This window comes from Eschrichtius robustus, chromosome 13 (assembly GCF_028021215.1).
Source record: "Eschrichtius robustus isolate mEscRob2 chromosome 13, mEscRob2.pri, whole genome shotgun sequence".
Classification (NCBI taxonomy): domain Eukaryota; kingdom Metazoa; phylum Chordata; class Mammalia; order Artiodactyla; family Eschrichtiidae; genus Eschrichtius; species Eschrichtius robustus.
In genome coordinates, this window is record NC_090836.1 from 13,478,111 (window position 1) to 13,491,161 (window position 13,051).

At 40.1% G+C, this 13,051-nt stretch overlaps 1 protein-coding gene across 1 annotated transcript in view; it reads left to right on the top strand.

The window, feature by feature from the left end:
* Positions 1–11,925, top strand: part of DERA (deoxyribose-phosphate aldolase) — a 138,822-nt gene extending 126,897 nt beyond the window's left edge. Inside the window, exon 11 of the transcript XR_011076022.1 lies at positions 11,884–11,925. The gene's annotated coding sequence lies outside the window, so the exon portion shown is untranslated. The remainder of the gene's footprint in view (positions 1–11,883) is intronic.
* Positions 11,926–13,051: the final 1,126 nt, after the last annotated feature.

A 13,051-nucleotide genomic window follows, 5' to 3' on the forward strand; every position in this document is an offset into this window, starting at 1 on the left:
AAGATCGCTCTCCAGCATTTCCCGAGTGCCTAATGTATATTTTAAGTTACTGGGAATTCATGGAATTGTAGAATTCTTTGAACACATATTCGCCGGTACGGACTGGTAATTGACAGTTGACTATACACTTAGTATGTCGTAGGCACTATTCTAAAGTGCTTTACATGTATTAACTATTTGATCCTCACAATATGCCTATGAGATAGGTGTGATTATATTCATCATTGTATAGATGAGTTAGCTGATGGAGGCATAGAGAAATGAAGTGATTTGTTTTAAGGGCGCACACAGAGCTGGAATGGGAGGCCGGTTACTCTTGGCTCCAGCGTCCATACTTTTTTTTTTTAACATCTTTATTGGAGTATAATTGCTTTACAATGGTGTGTTAGTTTCTGCTTTGTACTTTTAACTACAGTGACAGAGTATGTGCCAGGCATTTTGGTAGAATGCTAACTTTGTGCCATGCTTCCAAGGAAAGGAAACTCACTAGAATTATAGAATTTCAGGGGATAAAAACAGACCCCCAAAGGTCATTTAATCTAACCATCCAGCCAACGATAGCACTCTCAAGCAGTCTGCAAGCTGCCATGGGGACGGGGAGGAATAGCAAGGCAGTAGAATCTCTATAATGAGCTGTTCAGGGACAGAAGCAGTGCCCTCCTTATAGGTTAAACATGTTATATCAGGCTTTTTTTTTTTTTAAACTCAAGGTTTTTCTTGAGCTTTTTTTTTTTTAACAATTTTTATTTTATTTTTTTTAACAGGCAGTAAGTCTTTTTTTTTTTTTTTTTTTTTTTTATTTATGACTGTGTTGGGTCTTCGTTTCTGTGCGAGGGCTTTCTCTAGTTGCGGCAAGTGGGGGCCACTCTTCATCGCGGTGCGCGGGCCTCTCACTATCGCGGCCTCTCTCGTTGCGGAGCACAGGCTCCAGACGCGCAGGCTCAGCAGCTGTGGCTCACGGGCCCAGTTGCTCCGCGGCATGTGGGATCTTCCCAGACCAGGGCTCGAACCCGTGTCCCCTGCATTGGCAGGCAGATTCTTAACCACTGCGCCACCAGGGAAGCCCTATATCAGGCTTTTATTATATTTACTGCTGGGTCTTAGATCTGGGATGTGGCCCATGTTGTTTCCAAATCCTTATATAATGAGCTGTGTTACTGCAGGTTTCTACCATTACAGCTATAAATTCAAAACCCACAAACACACAAAGGCATCCATCCAAGTATAAAATTACTAGGGAAATGGGAAGGACAAAAAATGAATTGTTAGGTTTGGGGGATAATTACTGGTGGCACTGGTGTGGCTCGGTCTTGATAGGAAATGAGAGGAGTTTGGAAAGATTTCAGGGGCATCGTGAAAGTCAAGTACAGATTTGCGAGGGTCAAATGATGTAGACAGATTTCAGATGCTGCGATGACATGCCTAAATTATTCCATAGAAAAAGGGTGCCTGTGTGTTTCGTGCTTCCGAATTGGTCGACAGAATGAACGCAGGGGATAAAAATCTGAGAGCTATATTGGAGCTGCTGTTGTAGATATTGTTTCCCCAAGTTTTTGAAAGCAGAAATAGGACCTTATTTGTATTTGTATCCTTTGTCCCTTGCCTGTTATGGTCTTAATATCACTTGTTGAATTTATTTATATGTACAAAATGTTATGTAAGCAGAGGGGAGACTATGTCAGGAAGTTACATAAAGCTTCATACAATAATGTTTGAGTATGACTAGGGATTTTATAGGTAGAGAATGTTTTTGTGGTGTGTGTGTGTGTGTGTGTGTGTGTGTATGTGTAGGTGGGGTGGGAGATACTCTTCATCCCCATTCCCGTTTTCTTTTGTATAAAAGTAAGCCACTCGCCTACCACTTGTGGTTTCTCCTCTGAGTCATCCGTCTTCAGCAAACATGGAGTGATTTACCTGATTGTTGGTTATTGGATAAGGAACTGGGGATTTGATTGTAGCTCCAGTCATTCCTCCTCTCCCCTAGGGAGTGAGCCCTTTCTCCATTCTCAGAATATAATAATGGAGCAGGGGGCTCTACATGGGAAAAGCTGCTGTTGTCCAGCACCGTGGGTCTCTGGCTGGTGGGTCTCTAAAGTTCTGGGGGTGGAATATGGGAAAGCCCACTGTCGCCATCTAGTAAATTACATTCTTCAGAATCAGCTGCATTGGTAAAAAAGGTGATAACTTGGTTCTCTGTGTTTGCTTTTTTGTTTTGTCTCTCAGTTTATTCAGAACTTGGATAAGGTTATAATTTATTGAGCTCCCTCAAATCCCAGTATAGCCACCAGAGACAGGCATTCTTGGAAGAGAATAATACATGTGAAAGCATATAGAACTGAAAATGCATAATGTCAGAATTCTGTCTGGCTGCAAGAATGAGCACAGCAGAGGATAATCAAGGAAGGGTTAAGGTTGAATGAAGAAAGGGCTCATATGGCACGCTAAAGAGTTAGCCTTTATGCTTTGCACTTTATGGTTCTCAGAGTATGGTCTGGAGACCGCTAAGGTCTCTAAGAACATTTCAGGGGGGGCCCAAAACTACATACATAATAACACTAAGACATTGTTTACTTTTTTCACTCTCATTTTCTCATGAGTGTACAGGGGAGTTTTCCAGAGGCTACAGGATGTGCAATATTGCAACAAATTGAATAGTTATGAGACTAAAGTAGATATGAGTCTCAAAGTAGATATGAGACTTCGGCTTCTACTAAAATAGAACATCTTCTTTTAAGCCAGTAATTAAAGAGATTTGCAAAAATGTAAAGCAATGCCACGTATCTCACTAGTGTTTTTTAAAAAATACTTATCTTTCATTACAATGTTACGTTAACGTGATGGATTTATCATTTTTAATGAATTAAATAAAAAATTAAAATTTTTGTTTATATTAACTTACAATAATATATCAATTTATAATACAGCAAATATTAATAAACATAATTCACATGAACAAAAGCTGTATGGGGCCCTCAATAATTTTTAAGACCAAGTTTGAGAATGTGTCCTATGCACAAAAGAGAACCTTTGGAGGTTTTAAAGTAGGGGATCAACATGATCTGGTTCATAGCAGATATTTAATTCTTCAAAAGTCACAAAGAATGGCCATGCCCAGTGTTGGTAAAGATGTAGGAAATGAGTGTTCCACTGGTAGGAGTATGAATTAGTATGGCCTTTAAATAGGGTGTTTTGGCAATACGTACCAAAAGACTGTAAATAAGCATACTTTTTGGCTTAGGAATCCCACTTTCAGAAATTTATCCTTAAGGAAATAACTGAACAAATATTAAAGATATAAGTACTATATTTTAATATTTGTTGTAGTGTTGTTTACAATACTTTTTAAAAAAATGACCTAAATGCTCATGTTTTAGGTTCTACAAGTTTTGGAAATCACTCCACTTCCTGGGCCAGACTGAGCCTTGATTCTTTATTTTAATTATAATGAGATCGAGAGTTCAGCATTTCAGGAGGTAGAGGCTGATTGAAGGATCTCATGTACCCTTTGTTCTCCATCAGATTCAGCACCCAAATAATATCCCAAACTTACTTGCACTGTGTTCAGCCGTCTCCCTCAAGGTGAGAGATTTAAAAGTCCAAAGGGTCCAGACACCCAGAGCGGACATTGTTCCCCCAGAGGCTGAGAGAACATTGCAGTGAATGAGAATCATCCGTGGCCACACAGCTGTACATTTGCAGATTTGACTGGGCTACCTTTCCTGTGATTAAATAAAATTCTACAATAAAATTCTTTTACACCTTCCTGTTGCCATATTAAGGATATAAAAATGTGCGTTTCTCATAAAACTTCATATATATATGTTTAAAAAAGAAACATAGTTCATAAAGTACACAGGTTCTAATCAAAGGGTTCACAGCAGTGACTCATTTTCCAACAGTGCAAACCTACAGATTTCTTAGTGTAAGAGCATAGTGATCCTTGACAATATTAGATTTGTTCCCAAAAGAAGAAAAGAAAGCTCGCATGTTTGGCACCAGAATTTTCAAGCCCATTTAGTATTTCCCCAAGAATCTCCAACAATAATCCAACAATAAGGAATTCATAAAATTACAGTACATAAATATAATGGGCTACTAGTAACCTCAAGAATGAAGAAAGATGTAATTTTTATCTTTGTGCCTCTATAAGTAAGATTTTTTTCCCTTTGGTTTCTTTCAGGATTTTTTATCTTTGATTTCCCGTAGTTTGGAAATGATATGCCTAGATGTAGTCTTTCTGGCATTTATCCTGTTTGGTGTTTTCAGAGCTTCCTGGATCTATGGTTTGGTGCCAGATAATAATTTGAGGAAATTCTCAGTCATTGTTTAAAATATTTCTTCTGTTTCTTTCTTCTCTGGCATTTCCATTATGAATATGGTACACCTTTATAGTTGTCCCACAGTCCTTGGATATTTTATTCTGTTTTATTCAGACTTTGTTTTCTTTGCTTTTTGGTTTTCAAGGATAGTATTGATATGTCGTTTAACTCACAGGTTCCTTATTCAGTCACGTCCGGTCTATTAGTAAGTCCATCAAAGGCATTCTTTATTTCTGTTACAGTGTTTTTTTGTATCTAGCACTTCATTTTGGTTCTTTCTTAGGATTTCTGTCTCTCTGCTTACATCGCCAATCTGTTGTTGCATGCTCTCTACTTTATCTACAGTGCGCTTAGCATATTAATCACAGCTGTTTTAAATTCCCCGTCTGATAATTCCGACATCCCTGCCATGTCTGGTTCTGATGTTTGATCTGTCTCTTCAAATTGTGGTTTTTGCATTTTGGTATGCCTTGTCATTTTTTCTTGATAGCTAGACGTGCTGTACCAGGTAAAGGGAACTGTTGTAAATAGACCTTTAGTTGTGTGGTGAAGTGTGGGTAGGGGAAGCGTTCTGTAGTCCTGTGGATGGGTCTCAGTCTTTTAGTGAGCCTGTGCCTCTGGACTGTGAACTTCACAAGTGTTTCTCAGGTTTTATTCCCCTCCAGCCCACCTTAGGTGGCGTAGGGTGGCTAGGGTGGGCTGGAGTTGGATATTTCCCTTCCCCAGGTCAGTTAGGCTCTGATGATACCTGAGTAAGTTAGGCTTTCCTTAACCAGTTTCCCTTGAAGGCAGGTCTTGTTAAAAACAAGGTGCTCTGAGGTATTTCAAAATGGTTCCTCCCCCTCCCAACCTCCTGCAGAAGCCCAAGGGGATTTGTCTTCAGTATTTACTGTGGGAATCTGGTTGAGCTCCTGGGGGTAAATCTCACAATATTGTTGGGGCCCCCCCCATGACTGGGTCCCTTAGGAGTTTTTAATTCTCAGACTTGTCTGCACTGAGGCTCCAGCAATTCATTGATTACAATTCAGGTCTTCCTACCCCAGCACTGGTTCCCACAGTGCTTCTGCTTGTGAGTCTTGATTCTTTGAAGCCACGACTCTTTGTATTCGCCTGTCTCCAATCTTGGTGGCAACAGTTGGCCTGTTAACTGCTCTCTCTTATGGATCCAAGAATAGTTGTTGACTTTCAATATCTTCAGTATTTTACTTCTTGTTAAGAGGGAGTGGCAACTTCCAAGCTTCTATCATGCGGAACCAGAAATGGGAGTGTAAAGAATGAATGCATTAAAATTTATGATTCAAATTTCCATTAATAGATTTTAAAACACATGAAGAAATCCATATAAGTCTATAGTCTGTTTAACTGTTTTGTACCAATGTTAAGTCTGTTTAACTGTTTTGTACCAGTGTTAATTTCTTGGTTTTGGTAATGTACTACAGTTAATGTAAGATGTTATCAATGTAGGAAACTTGATGAAGGGTTCACAGGAACTCTGTACTGTATTTTACAACTTCTTGAGTATCTATAACTATTTAAAGATAAAGTTCTTTTAAGTAAATGGAACTAGAAAAAACATTTGCAACACAAGAAGGAAGAAAGAATCAAAGCTTTGATATATAAAAAGCTTACCAATCAATAAAAAATACATCCTAGCAGAAAAGTAGGCAAAAGGCATAAATAGGTATTTTGCAAATCATGGGTGGCTAAATTTATGAAACGTTGTTCAAACTCACTCAGCCAAGAAACAGCAAACAGAAGACATATCGCTTTCTATTTATCAGCCTGTTAATGATTAACAATGAACATAATAATACCAAACACTGCCAAGCATGTAGGTAATTGGGCACTCCATCTACTGCTAGTAGAAGGGTAAGTTGGCACAATTTCATAGGAAGCCAATTTGATAACACACAAAGTCACAAAGAGTGGCAATTTCATATACAGGAGTTTATTTTTAGGAAAATAGGATGTACACAAATATATCTATAAAAATGTTCATCAAGCATTATTTATAATAAAAATCTTAAGGACCAATAATAGGAAAATGATTAGATAACTATAGCAGAATATCATTGTAGGAGAATATTAAATGGTGTGGGGAAATGATGCCAAGTATAAAAAATCCAATTAAAAAACAATATGAAAGGATATGTACAGTGTGATGCCAATTATACTTCCAAAGTTTATACGTAATGAAAAAAACATGGAAATAACAAAATAGCAATAATTGGATATCCTGGGGCAGTGGGATCCTGTATGATTTATTTTCTTCTTTGTGATTGTATTAGGTTTTCATCTTTTAATGTTGATCGTGTATTACTTTTATAAGCAAAGCAATAAATAAAACAGATCATAATAAAATCTGTTAACCGAATTTATTAGAATCCCATTATTCTAGGTGATACAGGAACAATACTCTTTTATACTTTTAAAGCTTATAATCTAAAGGATAAGCTAACATAAGATGGCAGGAACACCTAAACACGTATATAATCTAGTAGAGTTATTATAGGAGAGCTAAGAGGAAGTTTGTGTAAAGAAAAGAATGTGAACTTGGCTGTCAGTCAGATCTGGCCTTAAATCCTACCTTTAAAGATTTTAAAAAAATATTTATTTATTTATTTGGCCGTGTCAGGTCTTAGTTGCAGTACGCGGGATCTTTTTCGTTGCGGCATGTGGGATCTAGTTCCCTGACCTGGGGTCGAACCCGGGCCCCTGGCATTGGGAGCATGGGGTCTTAACCACTGGACGACCAGGGAAGTCCCCTACCTTTAAAGATTAAAAAGAAGTTCAATTTTCTCATCTAAGAATGGGGGTAATAGTACCTACATCATCTGACCTATGATGAGAATTAAATGAAATAAGGTGCAGAAGTGCCTGGTATACAGAACATGTTCAATAATTGTTAGTTTCCTTTCCTAAAGAGAGTTTTGGCAATAAAAGAAACATATCTTGAAAAGTTTGGAAAGAGAAAAATAAAAACGCAGTGAAGAGGTAAGAGGTCATAAGTTATCCAGACTGGAGTCAGATAGGGTGGGATGGATGTTGTTGTGGGAGGGAGAAAGAAGGAAACTAACAAAGACTGAAATGAAAAGGAAGAGAGCTGCCCCCTGAGCTCACTAGAGCTTCTCTGGTTAGGAGGGGAGGGAGAGGGGATTATAGTAGAAAAGGAAAAGGGAAACTTGCTGAAATATTTATTGCTGTTCCACTGGAATTAAGCTTCTTGAGAGCAGGTACCTGTCTGTCTGGTTCACTCTTTTTTTTTTTTCTTCCAGTTTTATTGAGATATAATTGACATACAGCACTAAGTGTAAGGTGTGCAGCCTAATGATTTGACTTACCTACATCATGAAATGATTACCACAGTAAATTTAGTGAACATCCGTAATCTCATATAGATACAAAATTAAAGAAATAGGAAAAAAAATTTTTTTCTTGTGATGGGAACTCAGGATTTACTATCTTGACAACTTTCATATATAACATACAACAGTGTTAATTATATTTATTATGTACATTCCATCCCTAGCAGTTATTTATCTTATAGCTGGAAGTTTGTACCTTTTGACCACCTTCATCCAGTTCCCCCTCATCCTGCCACCCACCTTTGGTAACCACAAATATGATCTCTTTTTCTGTGAGTTTGTTTGTTTGTTTTTGAAGAATAATTGACCTACAACACTGTGTCAGTTCCTGTTACACAACGTAGTGATGCGATATTTCTATACATTTCAAAATGATCACCGCAATAAGTCTAGTTACCATATGTCACCATACAAAGATATGACATAGTTGTGACTATATTCCCCACAATGTACGTATCTATCTATCTATCTGATTATTTTAAGTTACTGATTTCTTAAGTTCAAACGATTTTAATAATCCTGCATTTTTACTCCTTCCCCACCAACTTTACTGTTTTGACGTCATATTTTAAATCTTTCTGTTCTGTGTATCTCTCAGCTACTTATTCTGGATATAGATGATTTTTTTACTTTTGTCTTTTAACCCTCCTATTAGCTTTATACATGGCTGATTTATTACTTTTACTAGTAATATATTTGCCTTCACCAATGAGACTTCTCCTTTCATAATTTTCATGTTTATAGGTGTGGCCTTTTTTTTCTGCTTAGACAAGTCCCTTTAACATTTCTTGTAAAGCTGGTTTGGTGATACTGAACTCTTTTAGCTTTTTCTTGTCTATAAAACTTTTGATCTCTCTATCAAATCTGAATGAAGCCTTGCAGGGTATTCTAGGTCTTTCCCTTTCATCACCTTAAATATATCATGACACTCCCTTCTGGCCTGCGGATTTTCTGTTGAAAAGTCAGCGGATAGCCTTATGGGAGTTCCCTTGTATGTAACTTGTTTCTTTTCCCTTGCTGCTTTTGACATTCTCTCTTTATCCTGCATTTTTGCCACTTTAATTACACCGTGTCTTGGTTTGTTTCTCTTTGGGTTGATCCTGTTTGGGACTCTGTGCTTTCTGGACCTGGATGTCTGTTTCCTTTCCTAGTTTTGGGAAGTTTTCAGCTATTATTTCTTCGAATATGTTCTCTGCCCCCTTTCTCTCTCTCTTCTCCTTCTGGGACTCCTATAATGCAAATGTTAGTATGCTTGATGTTGTCTCAGAGGTCTCAAACTCTCCTCATTTCTTTTTATTCTTTTTTTCTTTTTTTCTGTTCAACGATTTGCACTGCTCTGGCTTCCAGCTCATTGGTCTGTTCCTCTGTATCATCTCGTCTACTGTTAATTCCTTCTAGTGCATTTTTCATTTCAGTTATTGTATTCTTCATTGCTGTTTTTACTTCTACATACCTGGTGGCTTGGTTACATTTACTGACCTTGGAGAAGTGGCCTTTTGGAGGAGATGTCCTTTATGTCCCAGCAGTACAGTCCCCTCTGGTCACCAGAGCTGTATGCTCTAGGGGTGCCCTCTATTTGGGTTGTGTGGGTCCTTCTGTATGACAGCCTGACTACTGTGGGCAGTCTGGTAGGTGTAGCTGGCCCCCTGGTTTGGTTGGCTGCCAGGCACTGCCTTGTGCAGAGGCTGCCAGCCTGTCCGACACTGGTGGACAGGGTTGAGTCATGAGGCTACTGGCTGTGGGATCTGGCGCGTCCCGAAGCTGGTGTCAGCCTGCTGGTGAGTGTGGCCAGATCCCAGCATGACTGGCTGAGGGGTTGTGTTGTCCTGTAGCTGGTGCCGGCCTGCTGGTGTGTGCGCTGGGTCCCGGTGTGGCAGGCTGCAGGGCTGTGGTGGTCCTGGAGCTGGTGCCCACCCACTGATGGGTGAGGCCAGATTCTTGGGCTTGTGCTGGCTCACTGGTATGTCCTGGGGTCTCTGGCTTCAGGGCCATGGGGGTCCTGGAGTTGGTGTTTTGACCCTCTCGTGGGTGGGGCTTGGGCCGGGGGTGACTTGAGGCTGGTGCATTCCCATTCGTGGGAGAGGCTGGTCCCGGGGCTAGTGCTGGCCCACTGGAGTACAGGTCTGGGTTCTGGGCCCTCTGATGGACAGGGCCGGGCCCCAGGGTGACTGTGGGCTCAGAGGGCAGCCGACCTGCTGGTAGGTGGGGCTGTGTGTCCAGCCAGCTAGTTTCTTGGCCTGAGTCATCCCAGGACTAGTGCCAATAGGCTGGTGGACAGGGCCAGGCTCCAGTGCTAATAAACCAGAGGAAGGATTCCAAAGTGGTGCTTGCCAGTGCTAGTGTCCCCGTGGTAGAATGAGCTCCCAAAATGGCTATTGCCAGTGTCTGTGTTCCCAGGGGGAGCTGCAGTCACCTCCTGCCTCTCCAGGAGGCTCTCCAAGATCAGCAGGTGGATCTGACCCAGAATCCTTTCAAATTACTGCTTCTGCCCTGAGTCCCAGAGCGTGTGAGATTTTGTGTGCACCCTTTAAGAATGGAGTCTCTATTTCCCACAACCCTCTTGTTCTCGCAAAAGAAAGCCCCGCTGGCCTTCAAAGCCAAATGTTGTGGCAGCTTGTCTTCCCAGTGCAGGACGCCTAGGCTGGGGAGCTGATGTGGGGCTCAGACCCCTCACTCCTTGGGGAGAACCTCTGCAATTGTAATTATCCTCTCACATGTAGGTTGCCCCCATGGGTCTTGATTATACTGCAACTGTGCCCCTCCTACCTGTCTAGTTGTGGTTCCTTCTTTATGTCTTTAGTTGTAGAAGATCTTTTCTGCTAGTCTTCTGGTTTTTCTCATCAGTAGTTCCTCTGTAAATAGTTGTAATTTTGGTGTGCCCACGGGAGCAGGTGAGCTCAGGTCCTTTCTACTCTGCCATCTTGGCCACTCCCTGTCTTGTTCACTCTTGCCATCCCAGCTTCTAGAACAGTGTAAGGCACGTGGTATCTACTCACTGAATATTTATGGAGTGAATAAATGTTCAATTGTAATATTTATTTATGTGAAATGTTTATTTATACAATTTCCAAAGAGCATACCAAACAGAAGCCTCCTTTTAGTGTGTTAGAAGTTTATTCCTTTAATTCTTTGATTGTAGTAGGTTTACCAAATGCCTACATGTGCCCTAATGTAGGACTTAACAGTAACGAGTAACAAGGGGACCCGTGTCCTCGAGCAGTGGTGTGCTGGAGCCAGTTAGCATTTCCTTGTGAGAGTCAATTGTTTAAATTTCAGGAGTTTTTTGAAAGCCGGTTGTAAAAGCAGAGCCATTGTAAAAAAATTAAATTATATGACCTTACCAAAACCAATAAATTATATTGTAAATAAAGTTAATAAACCCTCGATACTTATTACTTCCCAGTTTATTTACAACATTTCACTATCACTGATAACTTTTGAGGTTCTTTATTCTGTTGTATCTGAATAGTAGAAATACTGTATATTAAGTGCTGCTGTTCATTTCTTCCCAACTTTATGATAACTGAGGCCATGTTGGTGGCTTGAATTTGTTCATGGTGGAAGTATTTATACCACAGGAGTTGATAAACACTGTAAATCAGGGTGTTTTCCTAGGAGAATCCATTTTCAAACATTACCAGAACACCACTGCTCTCAAAAAAAAGAGTGCATTCCATGCATAGAGACCCATAGAAGGGAACCTAGTTTGTGAGGTTTTATGGCCAGGTAGGCAGAAAAACGTGGCTAATTAGGGGTTCCCCATGTATAGCAAGGCTTGAACCACTATATGAGGCTAAGAGATAAGGCTTTAGTCACCAAAGAAGGGGGACCAGGAAGACCAGAAGGAAGTGGGGGGAATCAAAGTGGCAACCCATTACTGAGACCTGTTACATAGGGCAAGGGGAGCTTCTCCCAAGGCTGTACGGCGGATGCCAGTGGTTGCCCCTGGGCCACCAGATCCTAGGATATGGGGGTCAGCAAAGGGACTTGGGAAGTCCCATTGGTCAGCGTCAGAGTACATGGACGAATGTCTAATATGAAGCCCCTCTAAGTATACATGGATTTATGTACTTGTGTCCATATGTGTGTACATACATATATATGTATATATGCATGTATGTATGCATTTGTATGTATGTTGTGGGAAGAATGGAGGTGAGGCTATTTAAATGCTTCTTGTACCTTGCCTTAATTCCTAGAGGAACTGAAGTCTGAGTCTTTGAACGCCACGTGGGAACAAAGATGGTTTGACTCAGCTGTGTGGTGTGAGAACGAAGATGAGTTGATGTAGCTGTGACCTCTGCGGAGGCAGAAGGTGAGGAACTAAGGTAGGTGGATGCAGCCTAGAAACCGGCAGCCCATGGGTGGAATCCAGTTCCTGTATTCGACTCCCGCAGTCAGTTCTCTTATGCCATCACTCTAAGAACCTTTTCTTGCCAGTGACCTGTGTTCTTTGCTTCCAGATTGGGTGGGACTTTCTCTTTCTTTGTGACTAGTACATCCTGATAAATGTCAAATTTATCAGTAGACAATCTACATTTCATGACTCATTTTCTCTCTCTCACAACGTGATAAATCACCATGGTTAACAAGGGCTGATAGACTAGGTTCTGCATTTCTGTAAATACAAGGCTAGTACTAAACAGTGGAGGGCCAGCTGATGGCACTGGTTTTTCTACAGGTTTTGGACTCAGATTGATGTGATTTTGAGTCCCAGCTCTTCATTTTTATTGTGTGACTTCATTGCCCTCTCTAAGCCGCAGTTTCCTTGTCTATAAGATGGTGATAATAGTACCTTACCCATTAAATGATACAATGCATATTAAACAACTACCATAGTGCCTGGCATATAGAAAGCACTCAAAAGTTTTAAAATTATTTTTATGGATTTAATCTTAATGTAATGATTCTACATTGTTACATGCCACAATCTGTATGTATGTGTGTGACAATAAATATGTTTTATGACTGGAAATGGGAAGGAATGTTTGTGGATGTAATAGCAGAATAGTTATTGCCAAGCTGACACGTTCCATTATCTGGTTTCTTTCACGCAAGATAATATCTATAAGATGTATCCATATTGTTGCCGTATCAGAAGTTTTCTCCTTTTTATCTGCTGAGTAGTATTCAATTGTATAACCATACCATAGTTTATTCACCTGTGCAGAGGCGTTTTGGGGTATTCCCAGTTTAGGCCTATTATGAGTCAGTTTGCTATGAACATCCTTGTATAAGTCCTTTTGTGGATATATGTTTTCATTTTTATTGGGTAAATACCTAAGAAATGGAATTGTGGGGTCGTTGTGTAGATTATGTTTAACTTGATAAGAAACTGCCGCACCCATTTCCAAAGGAGTCATACCA